At 41.4% G+C, this 16459-nt stretch overlaps 1 long non-coding RNA gene across 1 annotated transcript; it reads left to right on the forward strand.

Moving 5' to 3' along the window:
* Positions 1-12143: 12143 nt before the first annotated feature.
* LOC121642948 lies at positions 12144-13066 on the forward strand. Its single transcript, XR_006011014.1, has 3 exons — positions 12144-12162; positions 12514-12575; positions 12842-13066. It is a non-coding gene; the product is annotated as an uncharacterized LOC121642948 (long non-coding RNA).
* Positions 13067-16459: the final 3393 nt, after the last annotated feature.

Genomic DNA, 16459 nt, shown 5'->3' on the forward strand with positions numbered 1-16459 from the left:
CAACCCAGGCACGCCACGAACCCCCCCAGGGGCCAGCCACCAGCCCAAGGGGCCACTTTCCTCTTTCTGAGTGGGAGGGGGGCGAGGCAAAGGAAGGGAACCCCAGGCCCACGCCCCCAACACCCGGCCAGGGCGCCCCCCAGAGGACACGTCCTAACCCCCTGCAAACGCACACACTTTTTTTTTTTTTTTTTGACCCCAGCCACTCACACACCCTCTCACACACCTCTATACACACCTCAATACGTGCACATACCTCCACACACACACTTCACGCACATACCTATAGACACACACACCGGTGCCCACTACACACGCACTCACATACATACCTGCATATACACACAAGCACCTCCATACATACTCACGCCTCCACCCACTCCTTCACTCCTCCACACACACCTCGACCTCCACGTGCACACACTCATATATACACACCTTCACACACACCCACACACACATCCCACATAGACCTCCACACACACACCCGCACACCACTCACACACACATACACGCACACACCTAGACCTTCATACACACCCACACACACATACAGCACACACATCCCTCTACACCCACCCACACACCCGCATACCTACAGACACACACACACACACACACCCACCTATATACAAACACACCCCCACCCAGGTTCCGGGGCTGCGACCAAGCACCAGGGCACGGACCAACCCCCGGCACGGCACATCCGGACGGGCCCAGCCCCCCCCAGCAGCGGCAGACCCCCCACCCCCAGGAGAGGGGGGAGACCCGACACCCCAGAGCCCGGGGCCCCCACCCGGCCCACCCCGGGCCCGACCGGCCACCCGGCCAGGGGCCGACGGACACCGACCCAGGCACCCCGGCAGCCACCCCCCACCGCCACGAGGCAGTCCCACCCCGTGGCCCACCCAATGCCGCCCGCCCAGACCGGAACCCCCAGCCGACCCAGCAGCGGAGCAGCCGAGATCCCCACCCAGGAGACAACCGGAGACCCGAAGCCACCAGGGACCCCCCACCCATATCCACCCCCATCCCAGCGAAGCCGCAATCCTCCACCTACATTAGGTGATGTAGCCAGTCACAGGGGACCAGAGGGAATGAAAGTCATCTGATTGGTTCCTGGAGGAGGCAGACATTGTCTCAATGCTGATGTGATCTAACAGGAGATTTCTAAACTGCTGGATAGACAAATTATTCTTATCTTTCCAGTTCACAAGGATAGTTTTCTTTGCGATGCATAAGACTGCGAGGACCAAGTTTATGGAGTGTATTCCTATGTTAGTGTCACCCAGGTCGCCCAGTAGGCAAAGTGTGGGGTTTGCAGAAAAACTGGTTTTAAACCATTTTGAGAGATCTTCACACACCTTAATCCAGAACCTTTGGACAGGTGTGCAGGACCACAGCGCATGGATGTAGCTATCAGAAGTGTTCTCAGAGCAGTGTGGGCAGATATCTGATGGTGAAAGGCCCATCCTGAACATCCTGTGTCCTGTATAATGAGTTCTATGGAGAATTTTGAATTGTATTAGTTGTATATTTGAATTCTGAGTCATTTTAAACGTGTTTAACACTAGAAGTCCCAGAGAGGGGTCAATGGACCTTTCTACCTTTACAACCCAGAGATGGGTCGATTGACCAGTAGGATTTTAGCTAAAATCCTGTCTTAAGCTGCGAACAGCTTCTTTTGTTTGTAGACGAGTCAATTACTGGCACACCCCAGGAGGGCGCATACTTAGGGGAGACACTGTAGACTCTTGAAACCGGACTGTCAACTTTTGCCCAAAGCTTGGCTTGAGACACTGCTTGGTCCCCTGAGTATGAGATTGGAGTAGACCTCAAACAGATTCAGAAAGGTTTTCCTGCATTCTAGTATATTTCAAATAATTAAAAATATATTTGATATGATATATGATATATACCTCCTCGACACATTTGTGTGCTTTTAGAAGAAAAAAAAAAGATAATCATTGTGGGCCTTCAATAAAAAAGCAAACAATTTAGAATGATATGACAAAATGATGAATTCATATTTTTTTTAAAAATCACTTTAAAAGGTCCAGCTCTCCTCTTTTCATACAAATGAAAAAATACAAATTTTTCAGAATTTTTGACCAATTTTTCAAACTTTCTAACCCAATGTTGATGTACCTTATGTCCAAAAAGCCCAAGCAATGAACAATTTTGAATATTTAAAATGAACATTTTTTGATTGTGGTGGTACAGGCAGGGTCTGTGAGTAAAATGTCCAGAAGCATTAGTGTCTAAGTCAAGAGGGCATAAATGTCAACATGACAAAGATATAAAAGAACAACTGTGAATTTTTTCCAATGCTTTTTATTTTTGTCATAAAAAAAACAACAAAACAGTTAAAATAATGCAAGTAATGAAACTATTTCCCAAATATTTACACAAGGCTACAGTGGCATGCCCTTGTGTGAATGGCTTTTCTGCTCTTTCAGCAGTCCGTCTGTGCTAAGTCCAAACATGCTTGGCACTTCCATGGTATCTCCATCCTGCATTTGCCACATGTGTATTTGTAGCAGTCAACACATCTTACAGTTGCGCAATTGTTCTTGCATCGATGGTTGACCTGACATTTTGCCCTTTTCCCAGGGCTAGGTGTGGGAGGTTGCTGCTGAAGCAGTTGCTCCTTATGTGCCTTCTTCTGACTCACATGAGAGTTGGCCAACTCTTTCGCGAGCTCAACCAGGAAGTCCACTCTTCTCTCCTGCACTCCGGTGCATTCCTTATGAAGAACATGAGCGTTCAGTGCCGCCATGTCGATCATGTTGTAGAACACGGCGACTGGCCATCTCCGTGTTCCTGCACGCACGCTGTACTCCCGCACCATCTGGTCCATCACATCCACACCACACTTTGTGGTGTTGTATTGTGTGACAGTGTTTGGCTTCCTTTTGGTGGTATTCTCAGTCTCAACCACATTGTGCATGCTGCTGAGAAGATAGACAGTCTTTTTCCGTTTCGGCGCATATACTGTGAGTGTTGCACCAGTGGTGGAAAACACTCGAGTGGTGAATTTAGTGTGGTCCTTCTGTCTAGTTGACTGAGGAATTTCCCGGCGAATCTTGTTGACTGTGCCAAGGATGGTGGTTTTCCGGCTAAGCAGTCGTTGCGCAAGGGACAGCGATGTAAAAAAATTGTCTGTTGTTACAGTTCTGCCCTTATCCATGAACGGCTCCATCAGCCTCATCACTACACTCTCAGAGAGTCTCTCTCCACTGGGACTACTGGGGTCCTTGCCAAGATATGGCAGGATATTGCAAATGTACTTTGATTTCAAGTCACAAGCCAGCCAAAACTTAATGCCAAATTTGTCCGGTTTTATGCCAAATTTGTCCGGTTTTGTTGCAATGTACTGCAGAAAACTGCAGCGAGTCTTTGTCGGGAAAAGCTGTTCATCAATAGTGATGTGTCGACCAGGGTTATAAGATCTGATGCAGTTATTGACAAAAGATTCCCACAGATTAGAAATTGCAGCAAACTTATTTGTCTCCACTCGCTCACTGCGTGTGAACATGTTATCAAAGCGTAGGTGTTGCATGATGTTTTGGAAGCGGTTTCGGGCCATAGTAGCAATGATTCGTGGGTTTCCCAGCTCTGCTGACCAATTGTCACGTAGTGATGGAACTTTCTTCACCCCCCGCAAGATAATAATTGCAATAAATGCCATTAGTTCTGGGAGGTTCATGAACCATTCTGCCTGCTCCTTTTGCCGTGCATGCTGAATGGTCCATTCTTGAATGCTACGAAGCATTTCAAGTGTTATAAAACAGAAGAAGCTTTGAAGACGAGTCCGGATACTTCTTCTGGCCTTAGCAGTTGGCTCTCCATCTGTGCCGTATGGTTCTATTGGGGTGAAATTGAGACATGTCCCCAGCTGTTCTTCATGCCACACTGTGCCATCTTTAGCCATCTCTGTCCTCTCACTTCCCAACCGAGCCCTCTTTTCTGGCAGTGGAGCAGTCTCATCATCTGCAAGGTAAACAATTTCACAATTTCAGAGGACGAAAATAGGATGTTTTGGAAATAAGATTAAAAAAATCCTTTATTTGTACAAAAATGGAGAAATTCCAGTGTTGCAACTCACAGTACAGGACAAAGCAGAAAGAAAGAAATTTGTCATACCAAAAAGTTCAATAATAGTTTCAAATCTTACCTGAAGACTGCTCAGAGTCAGAGTCCGAATCCAGCTGAATTTGTATCTCTTCTCCATCTGAGTCACAAGGGTTTGTATCGTTGAGGATCAGGTCCAATGCCTGCTGAGTTGTAAGCCGCCTCTGCATTTTGCTTCCTTCTATTTGTTGGAGGTGAAGCTAGCTACTATTTATCCCCCTCAGCCCACCATCCCCCACTGCCACAGAATTTACCAGACGTTTCAAGGTAACAAGGAGGGGCTGGATGCAATGGGTGCATTCCTCAGGTAATGGCTGCATTTACAAATGAAGAGATGCTAATTTTTGCCAGCAGAGTCATCAGTTTGGACTAAAGGTCTTTCGACCCTTCTCTGGGACTTTAGGGAGATATCAAAATTCCTGGGACTTCTAGTGTTAAACATATTTGTGACCATCTTTTCTGATCAAAGTTATTAGATAAATCATCTTCCCATTTTGAAGTTGGGAGAGATATCCTGTCTTCTAGCTTTGCAAGTAATCTATATATTTTTGATAATAATTTTGGAGTATTAAGATTCAAGAATTCTGCTATTCTGACAGGAAGCTGCAAGTCTAACTGTACAGGGGTATACTTCTTACATATAATTGATTTTAGTTGGTGGTACTCTAAGAATTTATTGCTGTTGATTCCATACTGTGAGACAATTGTGTTGAAAGATACAAAGTTTCCATTTTCTATTATCTGTCCTAACTGTTGTATTCCTTTAGTCTTCCATTGAGTGAAGTTTATCATCTTTTTGTTCTGCAGGATGTCAGGGTTGTTCCAGATGGGTGTAAGTCTACATGGAAAGAGGGAAGATCTGGTTATCTTACAGAATTCCCACCAAGCCATTAAGGAAAAACGGATGTTAAGGCTTTTAAAGCACTTATATGGTTTAATGGTTGAACTGATGAACGGCAGGTCAGAGATGACTAAGTCCTCACACAAAGCCTGCTCCCCATCTAGCCACGGCTCATCCAGATAACTGGGTTTGAGCCACATTGAGATGTACTGCAGCCTGTTAGCTATAAAGTAGTGATTAAAGTTTGGTAGATCCAGTCCTCCTCTATCTTTAGTCTGCTGTAAGGTTTTAAGACTGATACGTGACGGCTTGTTTTTCCAAAGAAACTTGGATACGAAAGAGTCCAGAGATTTAAACCAACTGGTGGAGGGTTTAGTGGGTATCATTGAAAATAAATAATTAACTTTAGGTAGAATCATCATCTTAATGGTGGCAACTCTCCCCATTAGTGAGATGGGTAAGCGCCTCCACCGTAAGAGATCATCTTCTATTGTTTTTAGTAGCTGAACATAGTTTAATTTTGTTAAATCTGATAATCTGGGGGAAATATTTATACCTAAATATCTAATGTTTCCTGTCTGTATTTTGATATTAGGGATGTTTTGTAGGTCACAGTTGATGGACATGGCTGTAGTCTTAGACCAGTTAATAGAATAATCAGATATTGATGAGAACTTATTAATAACTGTGATTGTCTCAGAGAGTGATGTTTGTGAGTTCTGAAGGAAAAGTAATATATCATCTGCATAAAGACTTATTTTATGTTCTATGTTTTTGCCCTGGATTCCTTTAATGTCTATATTTTGTCTAATAGCAGCTGCTAACGGCTCTATGAAAATGGCAAAAAGTGAGGGGGAGAGTGGACAGCCCTGCCTGGTGCCTCTCTGTAAGCGGAAGCTTGGAGAAGTTTGATCGTTGGTTTTCACACATGCATTTGGGTTATTATATAATATTTTAATCCACTCTATGAAAGCAGGTCCAAACCCAAATTTGTCTAGTGTTGCAAATAGAAACTTCCAGTTTACCCTGTCGAAGGCTTTTTCTGCATCTAGAGAAATGATTGTGGATTCTAGATTATGTAAAGTAGAGTAATCTATGAGGTTAATTAGTCTACGCGTGTTAGTAGATGAATGTCGACCTTTTATAAAACCTGTCTGGTCCGGATGTATTATAAGAGGGGTTATTTTTTCTATCCTTCTGGCAAGAGCTTTACTAATTATTTTCAGGTCTACATTTATTAAAGATATGGGCTGGTAACTGGATGGAAGTGTGGGGTCTTTGCCTGGTTTTAGCAATAGTGTTATATTAGCTAAGTTCATATTTTGCGGTGTTTTTTGTTTTTCCTGTATTTCTAACAACATATTATAAAATGTAGGAGCTAGCGTTGTCCAGAATTCCTTGTAAAATTCTGCTGAGTAACCATCTGGACCCGGGGCTTTATTGTTGGGCATATGTTGGAGAGCTTCGTGGAGTTCATCTACAGTAATAGGTGCATCTAAAGTTATTTTATTTTCATTTTTTAGTTTTGGTAGATTAATGTTGTTTAAAAATTGTTCAATATGTTCATCTGTTGGATTAATCTGTGATTCATATAATGTTTTATAGAAGCTTCTAAACATGTCATTTATCTTGTCTGGGTCATGGCTGATGTTTCCGTCTTGATCTTTAACAGAGGAGATTGTTGTTTTCTCCTTGTTTGTTTTTAGTTGATTTGCTAAAAACTTTCCAGATTTGTTACTATGTTCAAAGTTCTCCAAGCGAAGTCTTTGCACTAAAAACTGTGTTTTTTTATCTATAATTTCTTTAAGCTGCAATTTAGTTTTCCTTATATTATTCATTGTGTGCTCTTCGGGGGAAATGCGGTAAGCCTCCTCCAATGATTTAATCCTGAGTTCTAATTCTAAAACTCTTGCTGTTTCCTTCTTCTTCTTATGTGAGGAGAAGGAAATTATTTTCCCTCGCATTACTGCTTTTCCTGCTTCCCAAAGGAGACACGCTGAAGTTTCAGGCATGTCATTTTTTTCTATATAAATTGACCATTCTTTTTTAAAATAATCAATAAACTCAGGATCTTTCAATAAAGAGGTGTTAAATCTCCAGCTTTTACCAATCGGTTTATTATTTTTGATTCTCAGACTGAATGAAACTGGTGCGTGATCGCTGATGCTGATTGGATGTATCTGAGTCTCTGAAATGTCGCCCATTAGTGAATTACTATTTAAAATATAATCTAGTCTAGAGAAGGAGTGGTGAACTGAAGAGAAGAAGGTGTATTCTCTTAGTTTAGGATGGTGAGAGCGCCAAGGTTAACCTTCCTGTAATCGGTAATAAACCGTGGAGATCCATCGGGTTTGGTTTCAACAAGGCAGGGCGAACTCCAAGGACTGGAACTAGGTACAGCAAAACCATGCTGCAGCAGATAGTCCGTTTCTTGTTTCATCTGAGCCCTTTTTCCAGGATTACACCTGTAGGGATGTTGCTTAATTGGACGACTTGTTCCCACGTCTATATCATGCTGGATGACATGAGTTTGGGAAGGAATGTCCTGAAATATAACAGGGTATCTGTTTATCAAAGAGAGTAGGTCAGTTTTCTGTTCGTCAGGCAGGTAATCTAACGTTGAAGTCAGCGATGTCAACATTTCAGAGTTTGACAGCCGCGGCATCAAGCGCGATTCTATGCGTTTCGTCAATGCCAGTTCCGGTTCCGTAGTATTCACCATAGTAAAAGCCGCACAACTCTTCACAGCTTCATGGGATGCGGGAACTTTGACTTTTTTTAATGCAACATCTGCATCACGGGTCACATAAGCCTTGAGCATGTTTATGTGACAAACTCGGGTCTTTCTCTTACGATCGGGGGTAACAATGACTTAATCAGTTTCACTAAGGCGTTGCTTCACCTCATACGGTCCTACAAATCTAGCAGCTAGCGCTGCGCCCTGTACAGGGAGCAATACCAGTACTTTGTCACCTTCCTCAAAGTCTCGGGAAACGGCCTTTTTATCATAACGGCGTTTCATCACTATTTAGGCGGATTTCAAAGCAATCGCCGCAAACTCACGGGAACGGTGTAAACGTTCTCGAAATGAGGATACATAATCCAATACATTCTCTTGGGCAGACGTGGTGGAGTCAAGGAGTTTCTCTTTTAACACTTTGAGAGGTCCCCGTAATTTATGTCCAAAAACAAGTTCTGCTGGACTAAACCCGAGTGATTCCTGAGGGGATTCACGGGTTGCAAACAATACGAAGGGGATACCTTCATCCCAGTCTTTTCCTTCCTGATGACAGTACTTACGCAACATCGATTTAACTGTTTGGTGCCACCGCTCTAAAGCTCCTTGGCTTTCAGGGTGATAGGCACTTGAAATGACATGTTTTATGCGCAGTTCCGCAAGACTTTGCTTAAATACTTTGGACATGAAATTACTTCCTTGGTCTGTTTGAACTACCTTTGGTAGCCCAAACGTAGAAAAGAATTTCAGTAAAGCTTTCACAACTAACTTGTTGTTTTTAATCCTATGAGATGGGATAATGTTTCGTGTGAACACTGTACCAGGTTACAGTGTATTGTCTAAAAATCCCCAGTCGTCTGTGTCAATGCAAATCTTGAGTGTTTGAATAGAAGGTAATTAACTACTTGATTCTGGAGATGGTTCGGCTGTCTTGTGAATGAGCTATTCAGGTGTTAAACGCACAGGTGGTAAGTTCTAGACTTAGAAGCTGATGTTTGAACATTCATATTTAAGGGTCGTTGAAGTCCCAGTCGTCTCACCAACACACCAACCATTCTCTTAGTCATCTGGAGCATTGTCATGTCTGAGCTGTTTACCCCTCTCAACTGGACAAGTATGGAGCTGAAACTGCCCTACTTGAGTAGAGGTATTGTAATGAAAATTCCAGTGATTATCAAGCTTTTTTCCATGAAGACACCTTTATGCAAATACCCAGAAGCCGTGCACCCCAACAGCCACCCTTTCATGAAACCATACTTGAGTACATGCTATCACATTTTTGCTGGGTTCACTCGCCTTTTACATTCATACTTTTTCTTTTTAAGTCAGAATGAATCATCTGCAATGTATTGTGTCTAAGACATGTTCCATCAATAAAATGGTGCAGTAAAAAGTATGGTTACCAGAATACATTATTTAAATAAATAAAAAAAAATTCAGTGGGATTTCTATTTCTATCTTGGAAAAGTGGCAGCTAATTGATGCTAGTGGTGTCTTCAGTCCACACCAAACATTCATACACAAGGAATGTGGATGCTGGAGACATGGAGGCTGAGGTGTTACCAAGTTACCACAGAATGACTTGGGGGCAGACATCTGACTGCAGGCCTTTCAGTCACCGGATGACCTGCTTTACCACAATAGCCACTGCTGGCTCTCTGCTACTGTAGCTCCACCAGTTTATTTACCTCACCAAATAACACAGTACATGGACTCCAACTGTTTGTATGCACATATGGCCGACTATTTTTTTACTAGCAGATTCTCAGATTTGACCTGGTTTAAAACAACTGATATTTTCAGGCTCTTATAGGTTCCATGCCAACAAAATCGAAACTATAAAAACCTTAGGCAGATGAAACTCAAACAGTCTCCTAGACATTGGCCTAATTTTAATAACAACACCTGAGTACAACAACTCTCATGCCTTTAAGCCTGGAAATACCTGCCACATGAATGAAGAAAGAAATAGCCTATTCGTCTGAGAACAGAAACAATCAGGGATTTAATCTCATTTTGCATACCGTATAGCTTACCTCTTTTTCATCACTGTGAAGATCAGCTGTGGTTTCCTTGTTACCACTTCCATTTCGTTGTTTCATTTCACAGTTTTCTTTGGGGCACCCCTATGAGTTGAATATTAAAGAAACCATAGTCAGTGCATTTTACGAGTAAATGACACTTGCAAATGTAGGAAAAGTTATTGACACGGTTGACAGTTTAGTTCAGAATGACCACAAATCAGCATACTGTACACCAGAGAAAGCACACAGCAAAACATGCACACTAGGAAGTTTACTGCAGACCATGCACTTGTAGTGAACTAGATACTATACTAGCAATATGTTTTAAGACTAAATATAATAACAGATGTATTCTGGGCCTAAACCATTCTGGGATTTGTAAACAATCAGAAGGTTTTTCAAATCGATTCTGTGAATAACTGGAAGCCAGTGTAAAGATTTGAAAACTGGTGTGATGTGTTCAGATCTCTTAGTCCTGGCTAAAACTCTAGCAGCAGCGTTTTGGATCAGCTGCAGATGTTCTCTTTTTTAGGAAGTCCGTTTAAGGACCAAGGCAGACCATTTATAAGCTTTTTTTAAGTTGACACATTCCATTGCCAGTGTACTAAGTAGTCCATATTACATATTCTGACTCTGAACTATCTAAGAACTAGTTATAATTTTTACTATTTGGTCCAAAGAGTGATAACCTTAGTCTACACTGCAAGTACACGGTCTTTAGTATACTTGCTATTATTATACTGCCAATACTTATACACTAGCATACTTTTAACTTTAACTGTTATACTTTTTGCTAATGAAAAGACAGTAACCATGTAATTTCTTGATGTAGGTACAGTTGTTTTTCAATGTCCAATACAGAATAAATAAATAAATAAAATAGTCCATGTACCATACATACCTCTTTTGTATCCACTTGTCCGGAGCATTCGTTCTGTCCATATTTATGTAGGTGGTCATAGTATGCAGTTTTAGAAACGATCTCTCTACAGTGTTCACAGTAGAGGTACCTAGTTTTTCTCTTAACTCCATGTTTAACTGGCGTAGTCATGATATCCTTCTGCTGAAGAAGTAAACAGCACAATAAGATAATGTATTACTATTTATAACGTAACGTATTGCAGTTATTAATGTGATTCAGCCTTGTCTCGTAAGTTCTCGAGATGCTGGATGCTGTTTGAGGCGCTTGATTTCATTGGCTATTTCCGCTAGCCAATCATATCAAATCTATCGGTATCTATTGCAGCTACGCTGCTGTCCCGAATTATGTGTTTTCTGGTAGAGTTCTGGTCGGTTATTGTAACGTACAAGATGTCTAGCTCAAGAAAACGACTCCTCGCCATATCTTCAGACTCTGAGGACTCCGACGACAGAAGTGCTCTTGTCAGCGGACGTTTAACCGAAACTCCACTATGCGGGTCTTCTCGGGCCGACACAGTAAGGCGGCGGCGCCTTACTGAAGCCAGTAGAGCCTATAGTCCCGAGACTACCGGTATCACATCAGATGATACGTGGAAGTAAGTTGAAACTTCTTTTCTAGACATTTAAGTTGTAAGCTTTGCAGACAAATTGTGTTATATTGTTATATCAATGAAACTGCAGTTACTTGAAACTGAGAGGCTAACTGCTATTTGACCGGCTGAGGTATTTGCATGAGCAGCATTGTTGCTTGTGCGGGCAGATATATGTTAATCGAAAGAGCTATGTGAGCGGAATCTTAATACTGATAAAGCATCATTTTTGTTTGTAGAAGAGAGTAAGTTTGCACTGCAAATACAAAAGTGCATGTGTCGGTAAGTTAAGAACCGATAACCTGGAAAAATGGGGAATGTGACGTCATACCGCAAGCTTCGTAGGACTGGCAGAGACGCCAGCAAGCGAAGTATAAAGTACAGTGTAGTCACAGCTGGTTTCAGTTCGTGTATTACATAGTACTTGTAAAATATGTATTTATTTAGATTATTGTGGGTGTTGGCACGCCATGTCCTTGCCTTTTTTGACACTAGTTAAATTAATATTGATTGAAAGAAGTCTGTCTGAAGTGATTTAAACATTAAGTCATCCATGATGACGTTATAAATGTATATTAATATGCAACGTCCCATTTACAAAAGAAAAAAAAAAATTCAGTAGAAATTGTTCCCAACCCATGTTCCCTTCATTGTTCCCTTCAATGACTTACAAAAATGGGATTCACATGCTTTGATTTCTGTAACCATATTCCACTGTTCACAATAAAAAACTGATATGTTGCAAAACACAACTGTAAATGTTTCAGGGCACTGTGCGGTGCACACCAGAAAATTGACAAAATGATGGAGAAACTGGTGGCACTGACTGAAATCGTGGAGAACAGATTGCCTGCCGGAGCAACGCCAGCAACTCCGGAACCACGCACCCCGCAGCAGATTCCCACAACCCTCTCTGTAAGTTAGTCAAGTCTTTTTTGTTGTTTTCATAGATTTGAGTAAAACAGATCTAACATGCATCTTCATACACTGTTATTACTGTTACAACCTGGGATCCGAGGACCCCCCCCCCCCCCCCCACCAGGAGGCTTTGAACATTAGGAGCCACTGTGATAAATACCCACACATTGTCCTTATTTTAGGAAAAGGCTATATGTTGCAGTGTGTGAAACCACTGCCTTAGATAAAATATGTTTGCAAACACAGGCACAAACAAGCTGTACAAGCCGCTGTAATGAGGTGTTTCAAAATTTTGTCAATTTTTTTTTTTTTTCTCACATGATCTGTTTGTGATATTGGCTGTTTTAGCCTGAGGTAAAAAGGATCCACAAGAGTCTGGAGGATGGACAAAAGTACAGAGGAAATGAGAGGTAAGACATCTATAAGCATTTTAATAGTCTGTACGTTGATTACAAGACATGTATTTTTTATGCAGCATTACCTTGAGTGGTTACTTATTCGTCAGATCATAGACTAATGATGCTTTAGTCCATCTTAAATGGACTTAGATACAACAATAATTGCACTTTTTACATAGGCTTTAATTTTACATAGTCACCAACAAATTTTCATAGCAGATTTTGTATATGTCATGTTTCATGTTGCTTTGTTGTGTTTTCTGTGATGTAATCTGCAGGTTCACGTCTGAGCACAACTCTACTGTCACAAATATATTGTTGCGGACAATAACAGATGAAGAAGAATATGACACCTCTTTGATCAGAAGTAAGTTATGACTCTAAAATTGGTTTTAAGTTAGTTATAAAAATAATGCTTCTCTCCAGAGAAAGTATCACAATTAATGTGTCACTTTTTGTGTTCATAGGAGCATGCAACAGGTACTTTGAGAATATAAGGAGGGAATTAAAATTATCAGAAGACAACAAAGTGGAGGAGGATCGGAGGGCCAAAGCGCTCAACAACCGAAGGCATAGAGTGAGTTGAATGACTTTTTTATTTATTTATTTTTTAGGTTCCTTTATAATGCTGGGCTTCCATCAGAAGACTTTAAAGAGATTTGGAAAAAACTCTAGAGAAGTTCTCAGCTCACACCTAAAGACAAATGTTTAAAAGTATTATCCTAGTCTCAGACTGAGATTTGACAAAGACTGTGAATCACTATTTACAACTAGATTCTTTTAGCATTTGCTGTGATATGTTGTACAGTCGATGTAGAACAGGGCTGATCTGCCCACAGCAAAGCAAAGACTCCTAAAATTTCCTAAAAACTTCTGTTTTTATTCTGCAACTGTTAAAATTGTTTGGTGTAAGCCCAGCATTATGCTAATAAGTAAATGTCTGCTGTGGATCATGTATGTGTTAGAGTACAAAGGAGAGCATAATTAGAAAACTCATTCATGATGCTGATGAGTCGGTGTAACACCTGGTAGAGATACAAAAGCACATATAATGATGTTAAATTCTCTATTCGATATCAACTGTCCAATATCACAAAAAATGCTGAAAGAATCTAGTTGTAGACTTGTTAATAGTGATTTCAGTCTTTGTCAACTCTCAGTCTGAAACTAGGCTAATACTTAAAACTCTAAATATTTGTCTTTAGAAGTCTTCTGGTGTAAGCCCAGCATGAGGATGCATCAGATTTCTGATTTGCTTGTGTATCACATTACAGTGTTGTAGTCAGCAGTGTTCTCTGGATACAACAACTGAAATGTGTTGTATGAACTGTGCATAAATATGAAGTTGCTGGCAGTGCAGAGGCAGTAAAAAATGTTTGTATATTAATTTTTTAATGTATGTATTTAAGTGTTCTCATTGGCCTATTAATGTCATTCACCATTGAGTAATATCTATTCTTTTCTGTTTAAGCTTTTAAATTCACGCCGATCTGCTGCTCGCTCCATCCTTACTGATGAGGAGTATAAATACCTGGAAGGGGCGCCTGCATGCACGATGAGCGACGAGGAGACGGACAGTGAAAACAAAGACATATGGAAAGTGTATCCACCTGAATGGAGGGCAACAAGACTGACTGAGATATTAGAAAGGTGTCAGTGCCACCTCACTGACTTGCAGAAGATGTCCTCCAGGATGGTGCACCGGAGAGTGCCCAGTGGCACATACAGCCAGAGGCAGCCGCCGAGAGGGATCAAACCCATTTATCTGAAGTGAAACCAAACTGTGTGCTTTAATTTATAATAAAAAAATTGTTCTGGTCTTCCTGTCTGACATATTTTCATTCAGCTATGCAGTTATGTAGATGCACCTGATTTATTAGACTGCTTCATTCTGTTCTGTTCACACTGTTCAGTTAATAATGCTGATATTTTTATACAGTTTAATCTTGACAGTAGGTCATTTCATAAATGCTTATTGAAACAGTAATGTGGGATTTGGTCCAGATAGTGATGTGTACAACACAATGATGGTACACAGACGAACATTTGAAGACTGTCACACAACGTGCCTGATAAGATCTTAAAAGATAATTAGGTTAGTACTTTTACATGAAAGTTTACATGCCAAACCATATAATTAATGAAGAGAACCATTAAATCAGACATATTGTGTCACGGATGTTCTATGTATTACCCGTGATCTGTAAACATGAACCGCCTAAGATGCGGGCAGTATCCAGAGACAGCTAAAGTCGGATCTATGGGGGATCACATAAACACGCATCTTCTGGATACCTCGCGGACGGAAATCCGGATTTTTGGACTTTTCCCGGATTTATTAGAGGTAAATATCCGAGGAGATCTAAAACTGGATCCGCGTGGGATCACATAAACACGCATCTTGTAGATACCTCGCGGATGAAAATCCGGGTTTTCGGATTTTTAGTGGTCCGGATCCGGAGAGAGCTAAGAATAGGATATGTGAGGGATGCGGCGGGGATTTCCCCGTATCTTGTCCGTATTTGAGACAGTTACGGGCAGATAGCGGCATCGGATCGCTCCGTATCTTGGTACTTTTCGTCCAGTGAGGAGCTTCGAAACTGGCCTGTAATTAGCCAAAACAGTTAGGTCGAGGATGTGTTTTTAATAAGAGGCTGAACTGTGGCCTGTTTAAAAAATGGTAGGACACAACCAGTAACAAGGGAGGTACTGAGTAATATCTGAAAAAAAGGCTTAACAACATCAAAACATGTTCTGTCAAACTTGGTGGAAAACAATCTGAGAAGAAGTGAGATGGTCTTAGATGATGACGTATCTTAAATAATCTGTCAGAGAAACTCAAACTGCTCCAAGATGCTGAGAAATCCGGGATCTGAAGCAGGGGTCTGAGGCTTGGGTCTGAGACTGGGATCTGAGTCAGTGGTTTGAGGTTGGGGTCTGAGACTGGGATCTGAGGCTGGGATCTGAGTCAGTGGTTTGAGGTTGGGGTCTGAGACTGGGATCTGAGGCTGGGATCTGAGTCAGTGGTTTGAGGTTGGGGTCTGAGACTGGGATCTGAGGCTGGGATCTGAGTCAGTGGTTTGAGTTTGGGGTCTGAGACTGGGGTCTGAGTCAGTGGTTTGAGGTTGAGGTCTGAGTCAGACTAACTAACATGAGGCTGAGAGATTTCAAAGTGGAGCCCTTTGGCCTCATCAGACGTCTGACTGAGGACTGCTTCTACTCTTACTAAGGAAAGCAGCTGCTTTCTGAGGGCTTTTCTCTCTGGCGTCTCATACTGAGCCATCAGCAGAACACATTCATCTCTGCATGATTACAAACAAAGAGGTGACTTATTGTTTTCTGACCTCTGATCTCAACTTTTCCCAGTTGATGAATGACTTCCTGCTCCATGTGAGATATGCTGCATGAGCAGAATCACACAAACGTTGGTGTTCTCTGAGCAGATTTCACATTAAAAAGCCAGTTAGACTTTAGAACACGGGTGTTTTTGTTGTGAAGTGATGAGACTGTGTTCATGTACTGATGTGGCTTTGTTTTTTTTCACGTGACTTGTCAAATATGTGCCTTTTAAATGAGTCACTAATAATTTAGCTGAAAGTAAAGCGATAAAGTTGGATCTGGATGTTTGCCTCTTACTTCTCTATCAGGCTGCTTGTCTGCAGGATCTTTGTGTTCCTGGTCAGATTTTTTTATTTGTGCTGCTAATCAAAAGGATTTAATTTTCCATTCTGTTAATAAGATTTATTTCCATCTACATTTATGTAGATCTTGTACAGAGCATCCTGTTTCTCAAACCTCACCGTTTCCAACATGTTCAGTTTGCTTGTTAGCACTGTTGTGGAAATTTCATATTATTCCCTTTACTATATTGTGTCTACTGATCCCTCTCAGGGTAA

The sequence above is a fragment of the Melanotaenia boesemani genome, chromosome 7, assembly GCF_017639745.1.
Source record: "Melanotaenia boesemani isolate fMelBoe1 chromosome 7, fMelBoe1.pri, whole genome shotgun sequence".
Taxonomy (NCBI): Eukaryota; Metazoa; Chordata; class Actinopteri; order Atheriniformes; family Melanotaeniidae; genus Melanotaenia; species Melanotaenia boesemani.